The sequence below is a fragment of the Rattus norvegicus genome, chromosome 11 (assembly GCF_036323735.1).
Source record: "Rattus norvegicus strain BN/NHsdMcwi chromosome 11, GRCr8, whole genome shotgun sequence".
Classification (NCBI taxonomy): domain Eukaryota; kingdom Metazoa; phylum Chordata; class Mammalia; order Rodentia; family Muridae; genus Rattus; species Rattus norvegicus.
In genome coordinates this window covers 24,566,284-24,588,166 of record NC_086029.1, presented here as the reverse complement: position 1 = coordinate 24,588,166, position 21,883 = coordinate 24,566,284, and the positions used below count along the sequence as shown (strand labels likewise).

Here is a 21,883-nt window from a genome sequence, read left to right as displayed (position 1 = left end):
ACTCACCCATCCATTGATAATACTGTTCACTGAGAAGGCTTGCTGACTATATTTGCTAATAAATAATAATTCCTTCTGGAATTTTAAATTTAAAGCTGCCTTTTTGGGTTCTGTACATTATTTAGAAAGTAACCTCTGATATAAACATTTTTTGATATGTTCTCTTTTATAAAATATAGAGTTATTAAATATACATTATTTGCCAAATCAGCAAGGAATGAAGAAAAACATGCATGACTAAATTGGAGTTGAAGTGCATAAAAATAATTTAAAAAAATCAATAATATCCAAAATTGCTCAAAAAAATGTGGCACGGTTAAGAAGAACTAAGTAGAGGATTGACCAAAGTCCTTGATTTTGTATTTGAAGATAATGTATGTGGCTTTCTGTCGACTTTTGCCCTCTATAACCTCTAACTTACTTATTACATTTTATAACTTGTTATCAAAATTATGAATTATGTGTTTTATACCAAATGGGTACATTACCACTGGGGTGATTTCAAATCTTAGAGTTCCCCCAGTTAGAGTGGTCTGTTGAATGAATTTTGTAGCACCAGGTAAACGATACAGTAGACTGTGCAATTATTATTAGCCAGGATAAGGATGTACACGAGGAACTCAGGCATTAAGATCAACTCTTCTTATCAGCAATATCAAAAGATGCTTCAATTCAGATCCAATAGTAGAAGAGAATTCCCATTTAGTGCTTGGTGCTAAGAAATTCCGGATGTAGAAGCAATCAAATCTACTAACCTACTATTAGATTTATTACTGGACCGATTGCCAACTTGCAAGTCAATATCTCTTATGCTAACCTCTGGCTTTAAATGAGTTATGAAAGACTTTAAAATGAGTTATGAAAATTACTCCTAAGCTATCAGTTTGTACCACATCTATTCTTCCTAGTCATTATAATGACTTTTGTGTTTCTATGTCCCTCGTTGGACATTTCATTCAGGTCTAGCTATCAGATTTTCACTCCCTGGCCACAGTGAATAATTTACAGATGGGTAGGTTGCTAACAAAGCCCAGGAAGCACAGTGGAGCTTTTACTGGAAGAGAGAAAATCTTTCTTGCTCAGTTGAATCTGAATGGATTCAATTCAATGCTAAGTCTACTTCAGTGGCTACATATGCTTGAGAAGGAAAATAAAGACATATGGAAAGATTTCAAGATACAGTGGCATTCTTGTATATTTTACTATATAGAAAGCATGCTCAAGTGTTCATGTTACTAAAGTTCTTATGTGTATACTTTTAAAATTCTAAAGGAAAATACATAAAAATAAACAAACATTAATATAGTTTATTAAGTTCTTGTGGTATATCCATACTTACTTATTGAGTGAGACTTTCTTTAAAATATACATTTAAAATAAAAAATTTCAAGCATTTCAAAGATTTTCATTTGAAGTCAAATAATATTATCTCCTGAATTTCACTATACCATGATTCTATTCTCTGGTGGAATGTTCAGAAGCAGGATGGTACTGAGAGTGTAATTGGATTCCTTTCCATTTCAGAAGATGTTGTGGAGAACAACGTTGTAAAGAGAACTACTGCCTGACTCAAATGACCAACAGAGTGGAATCGGAGCTTTTAAAGTTTCAATTTGATATCCAAGCCTGTCTTTGATCAGAGCGTCACACAAACGACTGTTCTGATATGTTGTGCAAAGGGCTGTCTAGATAAGCTGTTGTGTTCTGAGCCTTCCTATGACCACACTAAGACCTGATAGGTTGAACAGTGAGAAGTGCTAGAATGATCCCCACAATAGATTCTTCAAAGAAGGAAAATTAAGAGCACTCGCCGATAACAAACTAACAACCTCACGATTTTAATTAAAAGCCATTTGCACAACACACATATAAACCTCACATCTAAACACATCTTTTCCTCATAGGTGACATAATGTGTTATTCTGTCATTCTAACTGCACATGTATAGTACATCAACGTCAGTATCTGCTAAATATACTTTACTCTTGAGATCCTTCCCCAAGTTTGATGATCACATAACACACTGATAGATGTGACTCGCCTTTAACCTCCTCATTAGAATGACAGAACTGTATTTGGTTCAAATGGGAAAGTGGCATGAAACCTTAATAAGGGAAAGCCAGCTGAGGATCTTGCTGTAAGACAATACCATGTATAATTGGACTTTAATTATGCAGATTTAACAAATGGCAGAGGATGATTGGGTGGTTATATTCCTTGACCAGAGATGCCTGCCAAGTCCCCAAGCCGGTATTAATGTACAAAGCAGACTTCCCTGTGACTGCCACTGCTGGGTCCCTACTACAGTGTCAAAATACTGTTATTATTCTTTTGAGAAAAATAAATCCATCGATTTGCTGAAACAAGTTAAATTTCTGTTCTAACTCTGAATGAACAATCTCGGTAATAAATTATTTTCTTAAGCACATAATTAATTGCCTTTGTACTAAAACCTAAACAAGAAACCTAAACATGAACTGGCCTTCACATTTGTGACAGAAGTTCACTGCGTGGTTTTTTACCAAAACAATCTCTACATTTAGACCAAAGGTTTTGTAAGAAAAAGAGAAAACAGTTTCTGAAAGTGAAACAAGAAGGTCATAAATTCCTGGTTGGAATCTTCTCTACAGAAAGTTGATTATTCTTGCATTTAGGCATATACCATACTTTTCTGTGTTTCTTACATAGTTTGAAACACTATTCAGAATGAATGCGCTCATTCAATTCGTGTAGTTAGGAGTGGGCTTGGGCTCTGAGCCTGAACTACTTATCACTCTCAGTCTTGGACTCTGAGAACTGCACTGCCCTTCTCCCACTAGCAGTTGTGGATATCTGTAGTCTTTGCTGGACATGACATTGCCATTATACCTATGAACTCTAACCATCTGTGATCTCACGCAAAAGACCAGCCCATGACAAAGCCACCCCAAATCCTAGCCTCTGTGAGGAAATAAATATAGCTTATGAGGTTGCATTCCTAGTTGAGCTATTTACTGACAGTAGATGGCTGCAGGGAGAGAGAGAGTCAGTTTTCCTCAGGGATCTGGCTCCTGAGAGGATACTCATGATTTTGTAAATTTACCCTAAATGGTGAGAATAGGGGATGGATTTAATCAAAACATGCATATGTTTATGAAATTTATAAACAATAAAAATGAAAATTATCTTTTTAGGATATATCTCTGGACTGTTCAGTGCTTGTACCTAAAAGATGAACACGTGATAATTTTATATTTAGTTTTTTTGAAGGATAACCTTCCTGCTTTCCTATCAACTTTATAATTTTACACTTTATCAACACAGACTATCTAGTTTTTCCTCATTGTTACCCTGTTTATGTTTTATGCTTCTTTAAAATAGTTCCCATTTCTGGACCTCAAGTCCATAGTGATATTCATTGAAAGGTTCAGCACTCATTGACTTTCGAGGCACAGGTTTTGGTGTTTGCCCATGACATTAGCCTGCTGTGGACACTGTTGATTGTTTTGTAGAATTGCTCCTTGAGATCCAGCTCTGCCATGGAAGGAATACTAACACGATGCTTCAAGGAACAGACTGTGATGAATTCTTCCATTGACCCCACTGTATTATGCTAAAATTTATGTTTAAAATGATCTATGGTGGGATAAATGAAACAAAGAACAAATGAGTCATCAGGAGTACAGAGTGTGCATTACTAAAGAAAAAACTACTAATAGGAATGGAAGTGAAACCCTTCAAGAATTTCCACAAAAGCGTCTCTACATAGCATCAGACTCCTACAGACCATGTCAGGCAGTAATCATCCCAGGGCCAATTTGAGGTAAAAAAAAATACACAGTGGGGTTTCTTTAACAGGAAATCCATCAGAGGCACACGTATTTGTGTGTCATTTAGGACAGAAGTTTGTGTCCTCTAACATCAGGAGTCCCACTTTATGACGGGGTGACAAAAAATCAATTGCCTTACTCTATAATTTGACTAGTACACAGTGTTTCTCTTCTCACCCACTACTCCTGTATTCACGGTATGGATGGACAACGTACTCTGCATGCGTTGTTGTAATAGCTGGAACTACTACACTTTGCTATTTACAATTTTCTTTTTTATAGTGTTCCTTCAAGTAGTGTGTATTCTAGTAGTGGTCTGTTGCAATCCTTCCAAAGATTAATCTTTTATGTCTGCGTGAAAGGTGTAGTTCTTCCAGAGGTCTACAGAGACATATCTGATTTCACTCCCTCTTTCCCCAGAAGGACAAAACATAAAGAAATTAAAACTGAAGTAAATACATGATAAAACATCATCCTCGATTCTACTCTGATAACGGACAGGTGTAGATTATATGTAGGTTCCCCTGAGTTCCAAAGAATACCATAATTTTTGGATCTATCATTTGTAAAATTTCAAGTTTCATTCCAAAGAAATTGTTTACATAGTTGAGGTGCATATAATAAAACAACATGAAGCCAGGTCAGATACACATATCAAGCAACTTGCTATGACGATTATTTTTGTTTATCACTTGGGAAAGCCACTGTCTCTGGATATACAGCAAACACTGGTCTCAGGACTGTGAAAACTCACTAAGTTATGATTAAGGCTGATGATCAATTGCCTTCACTTAAGGGCAATTGATCCAGATAATCTGAACGAGTTTGATTCCATTCATTTCAAGGCTTTATAAATAGGGGTGAAAGCTCTCTGGAGGAATCTGTATTTGAGCACAGCTGTTCTGATTCATGCTTTCACAAGAATTTCTATTTGAGCACATCTGGTTCTGGTTTCAGCAGACTCCTCCTGATGCCAGACAGACTTCAGACATCCCTAAGCAGCTCCCACAATCAGATCTTTTACTGTGCATCTTCTGCTGCTCTTGTTTCATTGAAGAGCTGACTGATATAAATATATATATATATATATACATATATATATATATATATAAATTTACTCAGGGTAAATTCAGAAGACAGTGATCATAGGTACACAACAAATTAGTTTATGTCATTCATGTAGACCCCCTTCTTAGTCTGATGCTGGATAAAGAAGTAAAAGGTGGAAATCTCTGCTGTCTTGCTTTTGAGTTTTGTACGGCTGTTTGCTTATGTGCTATTTCAGAAACTAAATGCTCACTATTCCTCATTTACCAAGAGTTGTAATTTTAATTTCCATTAAATTATTCCTAGCACTTAGGAAAATATATTTTATGTAATTTTAGACATTGTGAGTAATACATATTTCAGTAATAAAATACAAAACTTGAAATTTTCCCACTTGGATGTAAGCTGTCAGTGGAAGGCTTTTACTTTAGCATCATATGTTCACTAATGCATTTGCAGTACTAACGTCAATGGTAATTGTTAGTTGAAAGATTTCTTAGATTTATAAACCCATGAAAATGGCATTCATACCGCTTGAGGTGACCCTATAGAATTTTAAGTCTCCAGTGCACTAAATAATAATTTGCTTTCTAATCCTGCTCTAAAAGAAGTAACGATGACCAGTCATTTCATTTTCTGCTCCTTATAGTATTGTTGATTTTATTGATTATCCATGATTAAAATTGTTTGAAGGTATATGAATCAATGTAAAAGCAATGTCTAAAGCACACAAAGCATTCAAAGCTTGTATCATTAATTTTTTAAATTTAAAATTTTGGACAATTCTTTAATAATGAGGTCACTCTGGCTTCTTGACATTATTTCAGAAAATATGAGATCACATTATAATATAGCACAGAATTTAGATGATTAGAACTACATTGCATGCATCCATGGGCTAGAACTTGATCTTTAAACCTAAGGCTCTGTTCTCTTGTCTGAATTCTAATGATCTCGATCTTCATAACGCCCATAATGAGGATTACCATTTTGAGGAAACTTCTCCAGATTAGTTATAAAACGACACAGTGAAAATGCAATGAATTAGTCTTATCTTCAAATCATGGTCAGAACATTGATTCAAATGTCAGAGAGCCTCTGTGAATTTAAGCTTGGATTTATTAGGCATGTGATTCAAGCAAGTTCCTTTAGCATGTTAAATGTTTTCATTCACACATGTAAACTGGGAATGTAATAGTATCTACTCTCCAGAGGTGTTTATGAGGATTCGGTGATATGATGTGTAGAAAGAATCTAGAATAATTTGGAATAACACTTGTCAGGTGGATCCTCCTTCTAAGAGTTCTATATTATTACAATTATATTACAATAACTATTGACCTAAGACAAGGTGTTGGCCAATAAGCTCTTGGTATTTTGGAGAGTGTGAGTTTTAGTGGTTTTGTTCGTTTATTTGTTTGTTTGGGGGTTTCAGTGTTTCCATGTGTTGTAGGTCCAAGAAATTTATACAACAAAGAATTTAGTGCTTCTGGACTCATCAGAACCCTCTTTCATTTGCAGGCACAGCCACTCTAGTCAGTGTGTGCTTTGTCAACAACACTTCTAGAGAAGAGTTAGCAGAGGTGTATCATCCAGAGGGCACACTCGTATCACCTGACCAAAAGATATACTCCCATGTCTAGCTATGTTCTCTGGAACAACCTAAGACATAGCGGTTCTTTTATGGAGACTGTTTACTGTTTGCAGGAATCATTGTGCATTTAATAAACAAGGACAGTATATATGTGGCATATATCAGAAAGGAGGCTGCTGGGGTAGGAAGGTGCAAACAGAATGAGGAGCACAGAACATCTTGTATTGGGCACAAAGGGTAAGGCCTACAACATTCCCATCTTAAAGAGGAACATTCACATTCTGACTTTTAACTTCTTAAATAAGTGAATAGAAAGCAACCAGGAACAATGTAAATATCCTGTATCATTTTGGGAGTTTCCTTGTTTCCCTGTCTCACCAGCTCCAAGGGAGTTTCTCCACGCTTGGCATTGGGGTTTTTATAGGTAGTCTATGCCTCTTGGGGCAGTATTGTCACATGGTGTGGCATGACATCATTCAAACCAGGAACATGCACACGCGCGCGCTCACACACACAGACACACACACACATACATACACACACACGTACATGCACATGCATGTACATGCACACACACAAACATGAACACACACATGCACATACATCAATATACATACACATGTACACATACACATAAATCTGTACACACATGCACAAACACACCCATTATATGTATTTTCAAGCAAGTTTCCTTGTGGCTCTTTTAAACATCCTGTCTTTCTATCGTGCTCCTCATACTCTCCACAGTAAGAATTGAAATAGAGGAAAACGAGAATGTGATTAGACATAAATACTTATAATTAAATGTAGAAAGATATAAAGCATTCATGTATGAATTTTTTTTTGTTACAAATTTCTTTTTTTTTTTATTAACTTGAGTATTTCTTATATACATTTCGAGTGTTATTCCCTTTCCCGGTTTCCGGGCAAACATCCCCCTCCCCCCTCCCCTTCCTTATGGGTGTTCCCCTCCCAACCCTCCCACCATTGCCGCCCTCCCCCCATAGACTAGTTCACTGGGGGTTCAGTCTTAGCAGGACCCAGGGCTTCCCCTTCCACTGGTGCTCTTACTAGTATATTCATTGCTACCTATGGGGTCAGAGTCCAGGGTCAGTCCATGTATAGTCTTTAGGTAGTGGCTTAGTCCCTGGAAGCTCTGGTTGCTTGGCATTGTTGTACTTTTGGGGTCTCGAGCCCCTTCAAGCTCTTCCAGTTCTTTCTCTGATTCCTTCAATAGGGGACCTATTCTCAGTTCAGTGGTTTGCTGCTGGCATTCGCCTCTGTATTTGCTGTATTCTGGCTGTGTCTCTCAGGAGCGATCTACATCCGGCTCCTGTCGGTCTGCACTTCTTTGCTTCATCCATCTAGTCCAATTGGGTGGCTGTATATGTATGGGCCAAATGTGGGACAGGCTCTGAATGGGTGTTCCTTCAGTCTCTGTTTTAATCTTTGCCTCTCCCTTCCCTGCCAAGGGTATTCTTGTTCCTCATTTAAAGAAGGAGTGAAGCATTCACATTTTGATCATCTGTCTTGAGTTTCGTTTGTTCTAGGGATCTAGGGTAATTCAAGCATTTGGGCTAATAGCCACTTATCAATGAGTGCATACCATGTATGTCTTTCTGTGATTGGGTTAGTTCACTCAGGATGATATTTTCCAGTTCCAACCATTTGCCTACGAATTTCATAAACTCGTTGTTTTTGATAGCTGAGTAATATTCCATTGTGTAGATATACCACATTTTCTGTATCCATTCCTCTGTTGAAGGGCATCTGGGTTCTTTCCATTTTCTGGCTATTATAAATAAGGCTGCGATGAACATAGTGGAGCACGTGTCTCTTTTATATGTTGAGGCATCTTTTGGGTATATGCCCAAGAGAGGTATAGCTGGATCCTCAGGCAGTTCAATGTCCAATTTTCTGAGGAACCTCCAGACTGATTTCCAGAATGGTTTTACCAGTCTGCAATCCCACCAACAATGGAGGAGTGTTCCTCTTTCTCCACATCCTCGCCAGCATCTGCTGTCACCTGAGTTTTTGATCTTAGGCAATCGCACTGGTGTGAGGTGAAATCTCAGGGTTGTTTTGATTTGCATTTCCCTTATGACTAAAGATGTTGAACATTTCTTTAGGTGTTTCTCAGCCATTCGGCATTCCTCAGCTGTGAATTCTTTGTTTAGCTCTGAACCCCATTTTTTAATAGGGTTATTTGTTTCCCTGCGGTCTAACTTCTTGAGTTCTTTGTATATTTTGGATATAAGGCCTCTATCTGTTGTAGGGTTGGTAAAGATCTTTTCCCAATCTGTTGGTTGCCGTTTTGTCCTAACCACAGTGTCCTTTGCCTTACAGAAGCTTTGCAGTTTTATGAGATCCCATTTGTCAATTCTTGATCTTAGAGCATAAGCCATTGGTGTTTTGTTCAGGAAATTTTTTCCAGTGCCCATGTGTTCCAGATGCTTCCCTAGTTTTTCTTCTATTAGTTTGAGTGTGTCTGGTTTGATGTGGAGGTCCTTGATCCACTTGGACTTAAGCTTTGTACAGGGTGATAAGGATGGATCGATCTGCATTCTTCTACATGTTGCCCTCCAGTTGAACCAGCACCATTTGCTGAAAATGCTATCTTTTTTCCATTGGATGGTTTTGGCTCCTTTGTCAAAAATCAAGTGACCATAGGTGTGTGGGTTCATTTCTGGGTCTTCAATTCTATTCCATTGGTCTATCTGTCTGTCTCTGTACCAATACCATGCAGTTTTTATCACTATTGCTCTGTAATACTGCTTGAGTTCAGGGATAGTGATTCCCCCTGAAGTCCTTTTATTGTTGAGGATAGCTTTAGCTATCCTGGGTTTTTTGTTATTCCAGATGAATTTGCAAATTGTTCTGTCTAACTCTTTGAAGAATTGGATTGGTATTTTGATGGGGATTGCATTGAATCTGTAGATTGCTTTTGGTAAAATGGCCATTTTTACTATATTAATCCTGCCAATCCATGAGCATGGGAGATCTTTCCATCTTCTGAGGTCTTCTTCAATTTCTTTCTTCAGTGTCTTGAAGTTCTTATTGTACAGATCTTTTACTTGCTTGGTTAAAGTCACACCGAGGTACTTTATATTATTTGGGTCTATTATGAAGGGTGTCGTTTCCCTAATTTCTTTCTCGGCTTGTTTCTCTTTTGTATAGAGGAAGGCAACTGATTTATTTGAGTTAATTTTATACCCAGCCACTTTGCTGAAGTTGTTTATCAGCTTTAGTAGTTCTCTGGTGGAACTTTTGGGATCACTTAAATATACTATCATATCATCTGCAAATAGTGATATTTTGACCTCTTCTTTTCCGATCTGTATCCCTTTGATCTCCTTTTGTTGTCTGATTGCTCTGGCTAGAACTTCAAGAACTATATTGAATAAGTAGGGAGAGAGTGGGCAGCCTTGTCTAGTCCCTGATTTTAGTGGGATTGCTTCAAGTTTCTCTCCATTTAGATTAATGTTAGCAACTGGTTTGCTGTATATGGCTTTTACTATGTTTAGGTATGGGCCTTGAATTCCTATTCTTTCCAGGACTTTTATCATGAAGGGGTGTTGAATTTTGTCAAATGCTTTCTCAGCATCTAATGAAATGATCATGTGGTTCTGTTCTTTCAGTTTGTTTATATAATGGATCACGTTGATGGTTTTCCGTATATTAAACCATCCCTGCATGCCTGGGATGAAGCCTACTTGATCATGGTGGATGATTGTTTTGATGTGCTCTTGAATTCGGTTTGCCAGAATTTTATTGAGTATTTTTGCGTCGATATTCATAAGGGAAATTGGTCTGAAGTTCTCTTTCTTTGTTGTGTCTTTGTGTGGTTTAGGTATAAGAGTAATTGTAGCTTCGTAGAAGGAATTCGGTAGGGCTCCATCTGTTTCAATTTTGTGGAATAGTTTGGATAATATTGGTATGAGGTCTTCTATGAAGGTCTGATAGAATTCTGCACTAAACCCATCTGGACCTGGGCTCTTTTTGGTTGGGAGACCTTTAATGACTGCTTCTATTTCCTTAGGAGTTATGGGGTTGTTTAACTGGTTTATCTGTTCCTGATTTAACTTTGATACCTGGTATCTGTCTAGGAAATTGTCCATTTCCTGAAGATTTTCAAATTTTGTTGAATATAGGTTTTTATAGTAAGATCTGATGATTTTTTGAATTTCCTCTGAATCTGTGGTTATGTCTCCCTTTTCATTTCTGATTTTGTTAATTTGGACGCACTCTCTGTGTCCTCTCGTTAGTCTGGCTAAGGGTTTATCTATCTTGTTGATTTTCTCAAAGAACCAACTTTTGGTCCTGTTGATTCTTTCTATGGTCCTTTTTGTTTCTACTTGGTTGATTTCAGCTCTGAGTTTGATTATTTCCTGCCTTCTACTCCTCCTGGGTGTATTTGCTTCTTTTTGTTCTAGAGCTTTTAGGTGTGCTGTGAAGCTGCTGACATATGCTCTTTCCTGTTTCTTTCTGCAGGCACTCAACGCTATGAGTTTTCCTCTTAGCACAGCTTTCATTGTGTCCCATAAGTTTGAGTATGTTGTATCTTCATTTTCATTAAATTCTAAAAAGTTTTTAATTTCTTTCTTTATTTCTTCCTTGACCAGGTTATCATTGAGTAGAGCATTGTTCAATTTCCACGTATATGTGGGCATTCTTCCCTTATTGTTATTGAAGACCAGTTTTAGGCCGTGGTGGTCCGATAGCACGCATGGGATTATTTCTATCTTTTTGTAGCTGTTGAGGCCCGTTTTTTGACCAATTATATGGTCAATTTTGGAGAAAGTACCATGAGGAGCTGAGAAGAAGGTATATCCTTTTGCTTTAGGATAGAATGTTCTATAAATATCCGTTAAGTCCATTTGGCTCATGACTTCTCTTAGTCTGTCGACATCACTGTTTAATTTCTGTTTCCATGATCTGTCCATTGATGAGAGTGGGGTGTTAAAATCTCCCACTATTATTGTGTGAGGTGCAATGTGTGTTTTGAGCTTTAGTAAGGTTTCTTTTACGTATGTAGGTGCCCTTGTATTTGGGGCATAGATATTTAGGATTGAGAGTTCATCTTGGTGGATTTTTCCTTTGATGAATATGAAGTGTCCTTCCTTATCTTTTTTGATGACTTTTAGTTGGAAATTGATTTTATTTGATATTAGAATGGCTACTCCAGCTTGCTTCTTCTGACCATTTGCTTGGAAAGTTGTTTTCCAGCCTTTCACTCTGAGGTAGTGTCTGTCTTTGTCTCTGAGGTGTGTTTCCTGTAGGCAGCAGAATGCAGGGTCCTCGTTGCGTATCCAGTTTGTTAATCTATGTCTTTTTATTGGGGAGTTGAGGCCATTGATATTGAGAGATATTAAGGAATAGTGATTATTGTTTCCCTTTATATTCATATTTGGATGTGAGGTTATGTTTGTGTGCTTTCATTCTCTTTGTTTTGTTGCCAAGACGATTAGTTTCTTGCTTCTTCTAGAGTATAGCTTGCCTCCTTATGTTGGGCTTTACCATTTATTATCCTTTGTAGTGCTGGATTTGTAGAAAGATATTGTGTAAATTTGGTTTTGTCATGGAATATCTTGGTTTCTCCATCTATGTTAATTGAGAGTTTTGCTGGATACAGTAACCTGGGCTGGCATTTTTGTTCTCTTAGGGTCTGTATGACATCAGTCCAGGATCTTCTGGCCTTCATAGTTTCTGGCGAGAAGTCTGGTGTGATTCTGATAGGTCTCCCTTTATATGTTACTTGACCTTTTTCCCTTACTGCTTTTAATATTCTTTCTTTATTTTGTGCGTTTGGTGTTTTGACAATTATGTGACGGGAGGTGTTTCTTTTCTGGTCCAATCTATTTGGAGTTCTGTAGGCTTCTTGTATGCCTATGGGTATCTCTTTTTTTAGGTTAGGGAAGTTTTCTTCTATGATTTTGTTGAAGATATTTACTGGTCCTTTGAGCTGGGAGTCTTCACTCTCTTCTATACCTATTATCCTTAGGTTTGATCTTCTCATTGAGTCCTGGATTTCCTGTATGTTTTGGACCAGTAGCTTTTTCTGCTTTACATTATCTTTGACAGTTGAGTCAATGATTTCTATGGAATCTTCTGCTCCTGAGATTCTCTCTTCCATCTCTTTTATTCTGTTGGTGAAGCTTGTATCTACAGCTCCTTGTCTCTTCTTTTGGTTTTCTATATCCAGGGTTGTTTCCATGTGCTCTTTCTTGATTGCTTCTATTTCCATTTTTAATTCCTTCATCTGTTTGATTGTGTTGTCCTGGAATTCTTTCAGGGATTTTTGCCATTCCTCTTTGTAGGCTTCTACTTGTTTATTAATGATTTCCTGTGTTTCCCTAAGTGTGTTCATGTCTTTCTTGAAGTCCTCCAGCATCATGATCAAATATGATTTTGAAACTAGATCTTGCTTTTCTGGTGTGTTTGGATATTCCATGTTTGTTTTGGTGGGAGAATTGGGCTCCGATGATGGCATGCAGTCTTGGTTTCTGTTGCTTGGGTTCCTGCGCTTGCCTCTCGCCATCAGATTATCTCTAGTGTTACTTTGTTCTGCTATTTCTGACAGTGGCTAGACTGACCTATAAGCCTGTGTGTCAGGAGTGCTGTAGACCTGTTTTCCTCTCTTTCAGTCAGTTATGGGGACAGTGTGTTCTGCTTTCGGGCGTGTAGTTTTTCCTCTCTACAGGTCTTCAGCTGTTCCTGTGGGCCTGTGTCTTGAGTTCACCAGGCAGCTTTCTTGCAGCAGAAAATTTGGTCTTACCTGTGGTCCCGAGGCTCAGGTTCGCTCGTGGGGTGCTGCCCAGGGGCTCTCTGCAGCGGCAGCAACCAGGAAGACCTGTGCCGCCCCTTCCGGGAGCTTCAGTGCACCAGGGTTCCAGATGGTCTTTGGCTTTTTCCTCTGGCGCCCGAGATGTGTGTGCAGGGAGCAGTCTCTTCTGGTTTCCCAGGCTTGTCTGCCTCTCTGAAGGTTTAGCTCTCCCTCCCACGGGATTTGGGTGCAGAGAACTGTTTATCCGGTCTGTTTCTTTCAGGATCCGGCGGTGTCTCAGGCGCAGAAGTCCTGCCGCTCCTGGGCCCTCCCCCACGGGACGTATGAATTTTTTTAAAACAACATAATAACCTGTTGGAGTAGAATTCTATCTTTCTTCCCCCCCTTTATATTATCCCCCACTTTCCAGTGAGTCCCTCACCACATTTTTCCTCTTTCCCATCACAGCACATCTGTCCTATGATCTTCCTCCACAGACCTCCTTCCTCTCATTCCATGGTCCCTTTCCACTGTTCTAGCTCTGATGCTTACTTCAGGTTATGTACTCAAATTGAAAGATTCAGAATCAGAATTTTCTAGGTAAGAGCTTTCTGTTAAGTTGTCTGATCCCTGTTTGTTAGTCCAAAACACATACCTAAAAGAGGAATACTAAATAAACTCAGTAACACACATACACACACACACACAGACACACACATACACACACACATACACACAGACACACACACAGAGACACACACACAGATACAGACACACACACACACAGACACACACACAGACACAGTTATGGGAGGAGTAGGAGAGGCATGGACATGATGGGAACATGTAGAAGAGAAGAGAGAAGAGAGAGCACTAGAGCACGCACTCTTCTACCAACAGGAAATAGTGTGGCTGAGTCTGAGTTGTAACTGTCTCTCTGCTCTTTGGTAAAACATTCCCACCATATGGAAGTCCAGGGTCATTATGCCAATCAGGAGTAGAGAGACAAGAAAACTCCAAGCTTTTATCCCAGAGTCCCATTGACCTAATAATGATAAAATCATTATTAGGGCCCATCAGATAACACACATTTTGTTTAACATGAGAATGCTGTCAGAAGCCATAGGCTATTACTCAGGTTGCTATTTATCAGGATTTTTACATGTTTCCAGTTCAGTTTAGCAACAGGCGGTCAGGCCTTGTCTCGATTGATCCAACTGTGGAAAGCAGCTCCCCAGCAGCTACCTGTTACAGCCAACAGCCAGCTATCTACTTCTGAGACTGGGAATCTTTCAATATTTCTCATTCTAGCTAGGAGAGGTTCTGAATGTTCATAAGACCTCGTATATAAATTTAAAGTTGCTATCCTATTCTCTTCATAGCACACACTATTTTCAATTTCCTTTCAGTGTCTAAGCTCTCAAGTGACGTGCAAATGATTGATATTTCCAAGTCTATTTTAGAGGTAGAAAATGATACCTTGTTAGACCACAGAGGTTATGATTAACAGTGAATTTAATAGCTCCTTTCTTCTCAGGAATTAATGTCTCTTAAACAAGTCTAGAACCAAGGGTCAAAGAAAGGGAAAGTTTTAAAATGAGGGTAAAGTCCTCCATGTATATATTTTGGCTTCCAGTCAGTTCCATAGACCCTGAAGTTACTTAAGAAGGAAGGCCCAATTGAGAATGGGGAAACAAAATAAGAATGGGAGAGAGGGGGAGGGAAGAGACCTGGATGGGAGAGGGAAAAGGGAGGGGAAAAGGGGCAGGATTAGGTATAGGGAGAGACAGGAGAGAATCCCAGAATGCAGGAGAATGAATAGAAATATGCAGCTTCTGGGATTTGGCAGGAGGGGATGGGATGAGGTGGGGGAACTTCTAGAAAGTCCCAGAGACCTGGGATGGGGTAGGCTCCCAGGACTCAATGTGGGTGACCTTAGCCAGGGGATATGGAACCTTAAGACACCACCTCCAGTAGTTAAACAGGACCCCCAGCGGAGGGATGGGGACGCTAACCCACCTCCAACATTTTCAACTCAAAATCGTTCCTATTTAAAAGAAATGCAGGGACAAAAATGGAGCAGAGACTGAATGAGTGGCTGACCAGTGGCCTGCCCAAAGTGGGATCCATCCCATGGGTGGACACTAAATCCTGACACTATTACTGATGCTGTGTTGTACTTGCAGACTAAAGCCTAGTACAGCTGTCCTCTGAGAGGCTCAACCCAGAAGCTGAGACAGATGGAGATACTCACAGCCAGCCACTGGACTGAGGTCGGGACCCCTACAGAAGAATTAGTGGAAGAATTGAAGGAGCTGAAGGGAATGGCAACCCAATAGGAAAACCAACAGCCTCACCCTGGGAGCTTTCAGAGAATAACCACCAACCAAAGAGCATGCCCGGGCTGGTCTGAGGCCCCCAGCACACATTTAGCAGAGCACTGCCTTGTCTGGCCTCAGTGAGAGAGGATGTGCCTAATCCTATAAAAACTTGATGCCCCAGGGAGGGAGAATGCCCACAGAGTGCACCCTCTCAGCAGTGAAGGGGAAGGGAATACGGGAAGAACTCTGTGAGGGGGACTGCGAGGGGGGCAGCATTTGCAGTGTAAATAAATAAATAAATTATTATTAATAGTAACAATAATAATACAAAACATGGAAATGTGAGCATAAAGGAGACCTTAACAAATAAATAGGATTCTACTCCGTTTTCCTGGATTGTTTAAATTTGAGTAATCTCTTCAGAATCAACTCTAATGAATAAGACCCGGAGGGTTAAAAAATTCTGAGTTTATTAGTTACAACCATATTGTTTTAAACCAGGTTTGATGCTGCATTTGTTTCTAAGAGCTTTGATCAAGGTCAATTACTACAAATTTATTATAGATAACCAAAATATCCAAGCAAATAACAAACAAAAAGAAAAAAATCACCTTCCATTGCTAAAAGTAAAACATCTTTCTTGCATTAACTAAATCTCTAAAAAAACCTTCAAAAATCTCCTCAATTTTCTGCACTTAATGATCTCCGTGAGCACAGTGTTCCTGGAAAGGAGTCATTTTGCAAGTTCCCCGAAGGAAGGACTATGCTTAGCAAAGAGAAGGCAGAATTGTTACATGTTGTCTTCATTTTGTTAGTTTGGAGCTGTCCCAGTAACTTTGTAAAGATGTGTATTCAAACAGAAGTACAGAAATGCATCTTTGCCAGTTACAAACATCGGATTCACTTTTTTAAATTTTCTATCTTAAACTGACTTTCAAGCTACTAAGATCTACCTGTTGAATTGTGTTGCTCATTACGTTGAAATGCTTACCATGTCTGATATGTGTCATAATTAATTTTTTCTTTTGCTATCACACTTGTTCTTCTAATTTGAAATACTTTCTATTTTCCTCTCTACTTACAAAATTGCTTTTCACTGATTCTAAGACTTGTGTGTGTGTGTGTGTGTGTGTGTGTGTGTGTTTATATGTATAATATGTGTACATATGTGTGTTTATGTGTATGCGGTGTGTGTGTGTGTGTGTGTGTGTGTGTGTGTGTGTGTGTGTACATTGTCAGGACGTGTGTGGAGGTCAGAGGACAACCTGATGTATTGCTCTTCACTGTCTCATTTGAGATGGCATCCCTCTGTTGTTTGTCACTGTAAATGCCAAGAAGCTGTCTCATCAGCTTCCAAGGATTCACTTGTTTCTGCCTCCTATCTCACTGTAAGAGCACTGGGATAACATATGTGTGCTCAGTTGTACATGGGTCTAGTGATTCAAATTCAGTGCTTCATGCTTTAGTGGCCAGTCTTTCCCTATTAGGTATTTCTCCATTCATTTTAGAAGGTATTATATATGTTATTTGTATATATAATAATATAATATATTATTTGATTTTTTCTAATTGCATCCCTTTGCCTGCAAATTTCAACAAATTTTATGTCTTTTTTTAAACAACCGAATAATACTCCGTTGTTTAAACTAACATTTCCTTTATCCATTCTTTGGTTGACAGTAATCTAGGTTGTCTGAGCTGGTCATCTGTTGTACCAGAAAGGCTAGTGGTAGGTTGGGGATAAATTCAGTTGAGTCGTGGATGAGGGGTTACCATATAGATCCCCAAACAACCCAGGATGATGCTAGCACAAAGGGCTATTGTCCAAAACATCTGGCAGCAAGACTCCATTGCTGACTATAAGATCCACAGGACTCTGTGACCATAGAAGTGTCAAGCCAGTGTTGGCATGGAGCCTTTACCCCAGGTTTCTAGTCTCTTGTGCCAAAAAACTTCAACCTATAATCTCTCCTGCCTGTATTATGTGCTGGGGCAATGGTGGCAGAGAACTTGTGTGAGTGGACAACCAATGTTTGGTTTAACTTGAGGCCCATGCCCACACATCCCAGATGGGCAGGAAACAGACTGGATATCCAGAGACCTAGGGCAGAACCAAACATGACTGGCAAAAAACAAAACAAAAACAAAAAACCCAAAACAACAACAACAAAACTAGTGATATAATTCCCAATGATTTTCTGACATATTGACAGATGATTGCCTTGCAGTTGATAGGAATAGATGCAAAAACCTACAGCCAGATGTTATGGAAAGATAGATGGATAGATTAGATAGATAGATAGATAGATAGATAGATAGATAGATAGATAGAAGACAGACAGACAGACAGACAAATGATAGAGATAGACACAGACAATCTAAATTGGAGGTCTCTCTTGGATCCTTTCCTTTGGAGATTGGGACCCTGGTGGAAGAGAGGGAAGAAATATTGTAGGAGTGAGAAGTGTCAAGGAAAACAGAAGACAGCCATCAAATCATCTAAGCACTGGTCACCTGGCTTCATGGAGACTGAAGTGGCAAGAATGGGGCACTGAGTTTTGGTAATCCAAAACTGAGTTTTGATTTACACAAATTCCCCTACCCGAATCATATTACATAATTTATCCATATTATCTTTTTTTTACCATACTGACGAAAAATTCTCCAGAATTTATCTCTGTCACACATTACACATCGGAATTCACACTACTTAAAATACCGGAATCTTACCAAGGATTTCTAGTTATTGTCATAATTGGAAAAATTACCCGTAAGACACATAATAGAAATTTACCCAGATGACTGGAGAGATTATCAAGTATCCCCATGTGACAGACTGGCATTAAGCCACAATAGTTAATGAAGACTGTCATTAATATTAAGAATGCTGTGGACAAAAGGCTCTCTTTTCATTACTTTCTGAACTTTTCTACGCCGCAGATGAAATGCCATAGTGATGAATGCACACTGTAAGAACTGCCCGTCTCTCCTTTGAGAAAACGTGCTTTCTAACTTACAAAATAATAAACACAGGGAGGCCTGGCTAAGTTCTGGCTATCCTCTTTCTTCTCCATCTTCAAGTCGAGCCAGGTGAAGGTGAGGTTAATCCATAAGCTGCCCCAGGGTAGGGTTCCTTCTGGTTTCTATCTAAACAACAGTGAAAAAAGTGGAACAGAGCCACAGCTAATCCCGAAGGACTTCTCTCTGCGTAAAGTCTTGCAGGTGATGAGATTGTCAAGAAAGGTCCATTGCGCGTTCAAACCACATGCCTTTGTGAAGCACACAAATCTCTCACCCTAGTGCTCCCCAGTGAATATTATTTTGCTCCTAATGTACACAATTGAAGCAGCATTAGGGTAATTTCTCCAGTTAAGGTCAGAAACTGAAAAGGAAAATACTGGTTTTGCTCAACTTCCTAAAGAATAAGAGATAGCCAATATAGCCTTTGATACCCAAGTCATTTGTACCAGCAATCTCCTTCAATTATACATTTAGAATAATTTGTAGACTTAGGGATATTCGAGGAATACTATTTTAATGGCAATCTTCTTTCATCCAAGGACATTGCAATATATATTTTGTCATTCTCCTAAAAATATCTTTTTTTCTAGGATCTTTTGGAAATTCTTCTAATTAGTCTATTTAAACCTTATGTTCTGCAAAGCATCAGCTTGCAGTGTCCCTTATTACTGATGTGGGTGGTGAATGCGCTTTGAATGTATCCCTCTCAACCAGGAATAAGATTAAAATAATCTGTTTATGAGGAACTATAAGTGATCCTCCTCTTGAAAAACTAAGTGAGGGGTTTTATATTATTTTGAATTTTTAGTTCCCTAACATTTCAGCTTTCAATTCGGAAGTTTTTATTTCTATAAAAAACTAAAAATGACTGGCCTAACAGGACTCAGTCTCCTTACATATGCCACAAAACAGGACCTTAAATTCTTTTTTAAACCATGCCAACAGCAATAAAAATGTAAGATTGGGTCTGTTGTGTAAAAAAGCACAAACGACAACGACTTCTTCAGACATCATTGCTGACCTGGCCTTGCTAACCTGTATCATCTCTTTACATATTGCAGGCAACTTCAGTGACTTCTTCTGGCACACAAACGCATGGTCTCTTACATCACACTCAGATCAGGCATCTTTTATAATCTTCTGCCGCCTTATGATGTCAACGGACTGGGAATACAAAGAATGGGCAGACCTTCCTATCATAGCATTTACCCTACCACCTTCCATTTCTGCCATTTAGGGCAGAAAATTCAATTCCTCTCTCATCTAACGAAGGCTACAGATAGTGCCTTAGGGTTTCTACTAGTGGCATTAAACAGTATGACCAAAAGCAACTTGGTTAGCGAAGGATGTATTTGCTGATACTTGTAAATCACAGTCCTCCCTGGCAGACACCAGGGCAGAAACTGAAGCAGGAGCCTGGGCAGGGTATGGCTTCCTTCAGGCTTGGTCTTCATGGCTTACCTATAGCCTTGTTCTTATAGAACCCAGGAACACCAGTTCAGGGGTGCCACTGCCCACAGTGAGCTGGGCCTTCCCATACCAAGCCTCAAGAAATGGCTCTACATGCTTGCCTGTAGACAAATTTCAGAGATGTGTTTTCTCAATTAAGATTCTACCTTCCCAGATTATCCTAACTCCTGTCAAGTGGACATAAGAACCGGCCAGCATTGATAGCCACTGTCTCATGCCCATTGAAGGGCACCGTTAAGAGGAAAATAAAGCTAAGAAATTTGAGAAACAGTGGCTTGTTAGTGAAGCTATTCGCCTTTATGAAATTGAACAGGAGTCAGGCGAATTTCTGTACTAACTTGAGAGTATGCTATTCTTGCCTTTCTTGGTTTTCTATGGGATATTACTGGCTTTTGCCTGGGATTTTCCTTGTAACATATTCTTTTTTAATCTTCACAACTTGGTGCTTATTGTTTAAGGTATACATTAACAGAATACTTTATTTAAGCATTGATACTGTTATGGAAATGGTATCCTGAATTACTTTTAGAAATTTGATTCTCTTCACAATACTAAGCGACAAAAAGTAAATTTCATTATTGTGCAATGAGGTCTTGTGTTTAATCGCATGAACGAAAAGGATTTCAAAGTTCCAAATTTCAAAGTTCAAAAGTAAGACATTACTAAAATGTGGACTGATTATTTTCTAGAATTTTGACAGTTTGTCTATTGACACATTTATTTACCTGAAGACAAAAGAGCCTGGAAAAAGATGTTAACTCAATATATAAAAATATATGTATATATTATAAATATAGTATATTATATAAATAGTATATATAAAATAGTATATATTAGTATATATATTAGTATATATATCACCCTATTTCCTCTCCATGAGGTTCAGTATTCTATTTAGAATACTAAATATAATGAATAAAGTAATGTTGAATTGAATTGAGCAGTTCATGTGTAAACATTTGAAGTATGTTTGAAACCCAGGTAAAAGAACTCATTGAAGACTCATAAAATCATTTTGGTCAGGCACGATCACAAAATCAATTGTGTATGTGCCTATGAGTTCCCCACTGTGCATAAATATCCACGCTGTGAAATGAGAACTAGTAACCGAGACTCAACTGATTAACAGGCCCATTTTGGGAAAGGACGGAAAAAAAAACAACTAGTGAAAGATATGCTGTTCGATGAAAAGGGTGTGGGTGTGTGTGGGGAAACCATAGTGTCCCAGATGGCTGTCAGAATGAAGTGAACCATGGCTCTGTTGAGGGAATCAACCATTGGTGTGAAATCCACACAGAAAGGGAGAGAGCAGAAGGCAACATTTCAAAGGCATTTGGCACTAAGCGGCATTGTGAGGGTTAATTTACTGCCAGGAACTGCTGGGGCCTTTCATTCTCCAAAGGCTCACAATAGACAGATCCCTGAAGTGCCCATCATAATCACAGATGCTGGGGGATTAATGTGAAGATGAAAGCTTCATGAATATTAAAAAATATCTAACCTGCTAATGATGCAGCGGAGTCGGAAACAATGTTCAATCTCGAAGTCGGGGAGCAAGGCACACGGGCAGAGTAAGACACTGTCTTTTAAAAACTGATTAAAACCTACTCAATTTGTAACAGAAAAGAGGCTTATGCATATTAGGACCTGAATTGGCTGCCAAACTTTACAAATTGCACAAACTAATTACCATAATTAAGTCTTGGATTGAAGAAAAAAAAATTCCATTTATCTCCGGCTGACTCTGTGGAGCTTCAATAAAGGAAGAGCTGACATCAGATGGGCTTTTCCCTGAAATGATATTTCAAAGCCCACTAAAAGTAAACAAATAAACAAAGAGGGGCCATCCACCGAAGGA

General features: G+C 38.8%; 1 protein-coding gene and 1 long non-coding RNA gene across 15 annotated transcripts in view; one reads left to right on the top strand and one right to left on the bottom strand.

Moving 5' to 3' along the window:
- Window positions 1-2,441, top strand: part of LOC102551469 (uncharacterized) — a 38,011-nt gene extending 35,570 nt beyond the window's left edge. Inside the window, exon 4 of the long non-coding RNA XR_005491059.2 lies at window positions 1,525-2,441. This is a non-coding gene — a long non-coding RNA (uncharacterized LOC102551469). The remainder of the gene's footprint in view (window positions 1-1,524) is intronic.
- Window positions 1-21,883, bottom strand: part of Robo1 (roundabout guidance receptor 1) — a 1,040,826-nt gene that overhangs the window by 520,528 nt on the left and 498,415 nt on the right. The window lies entirely within an intron of this gene.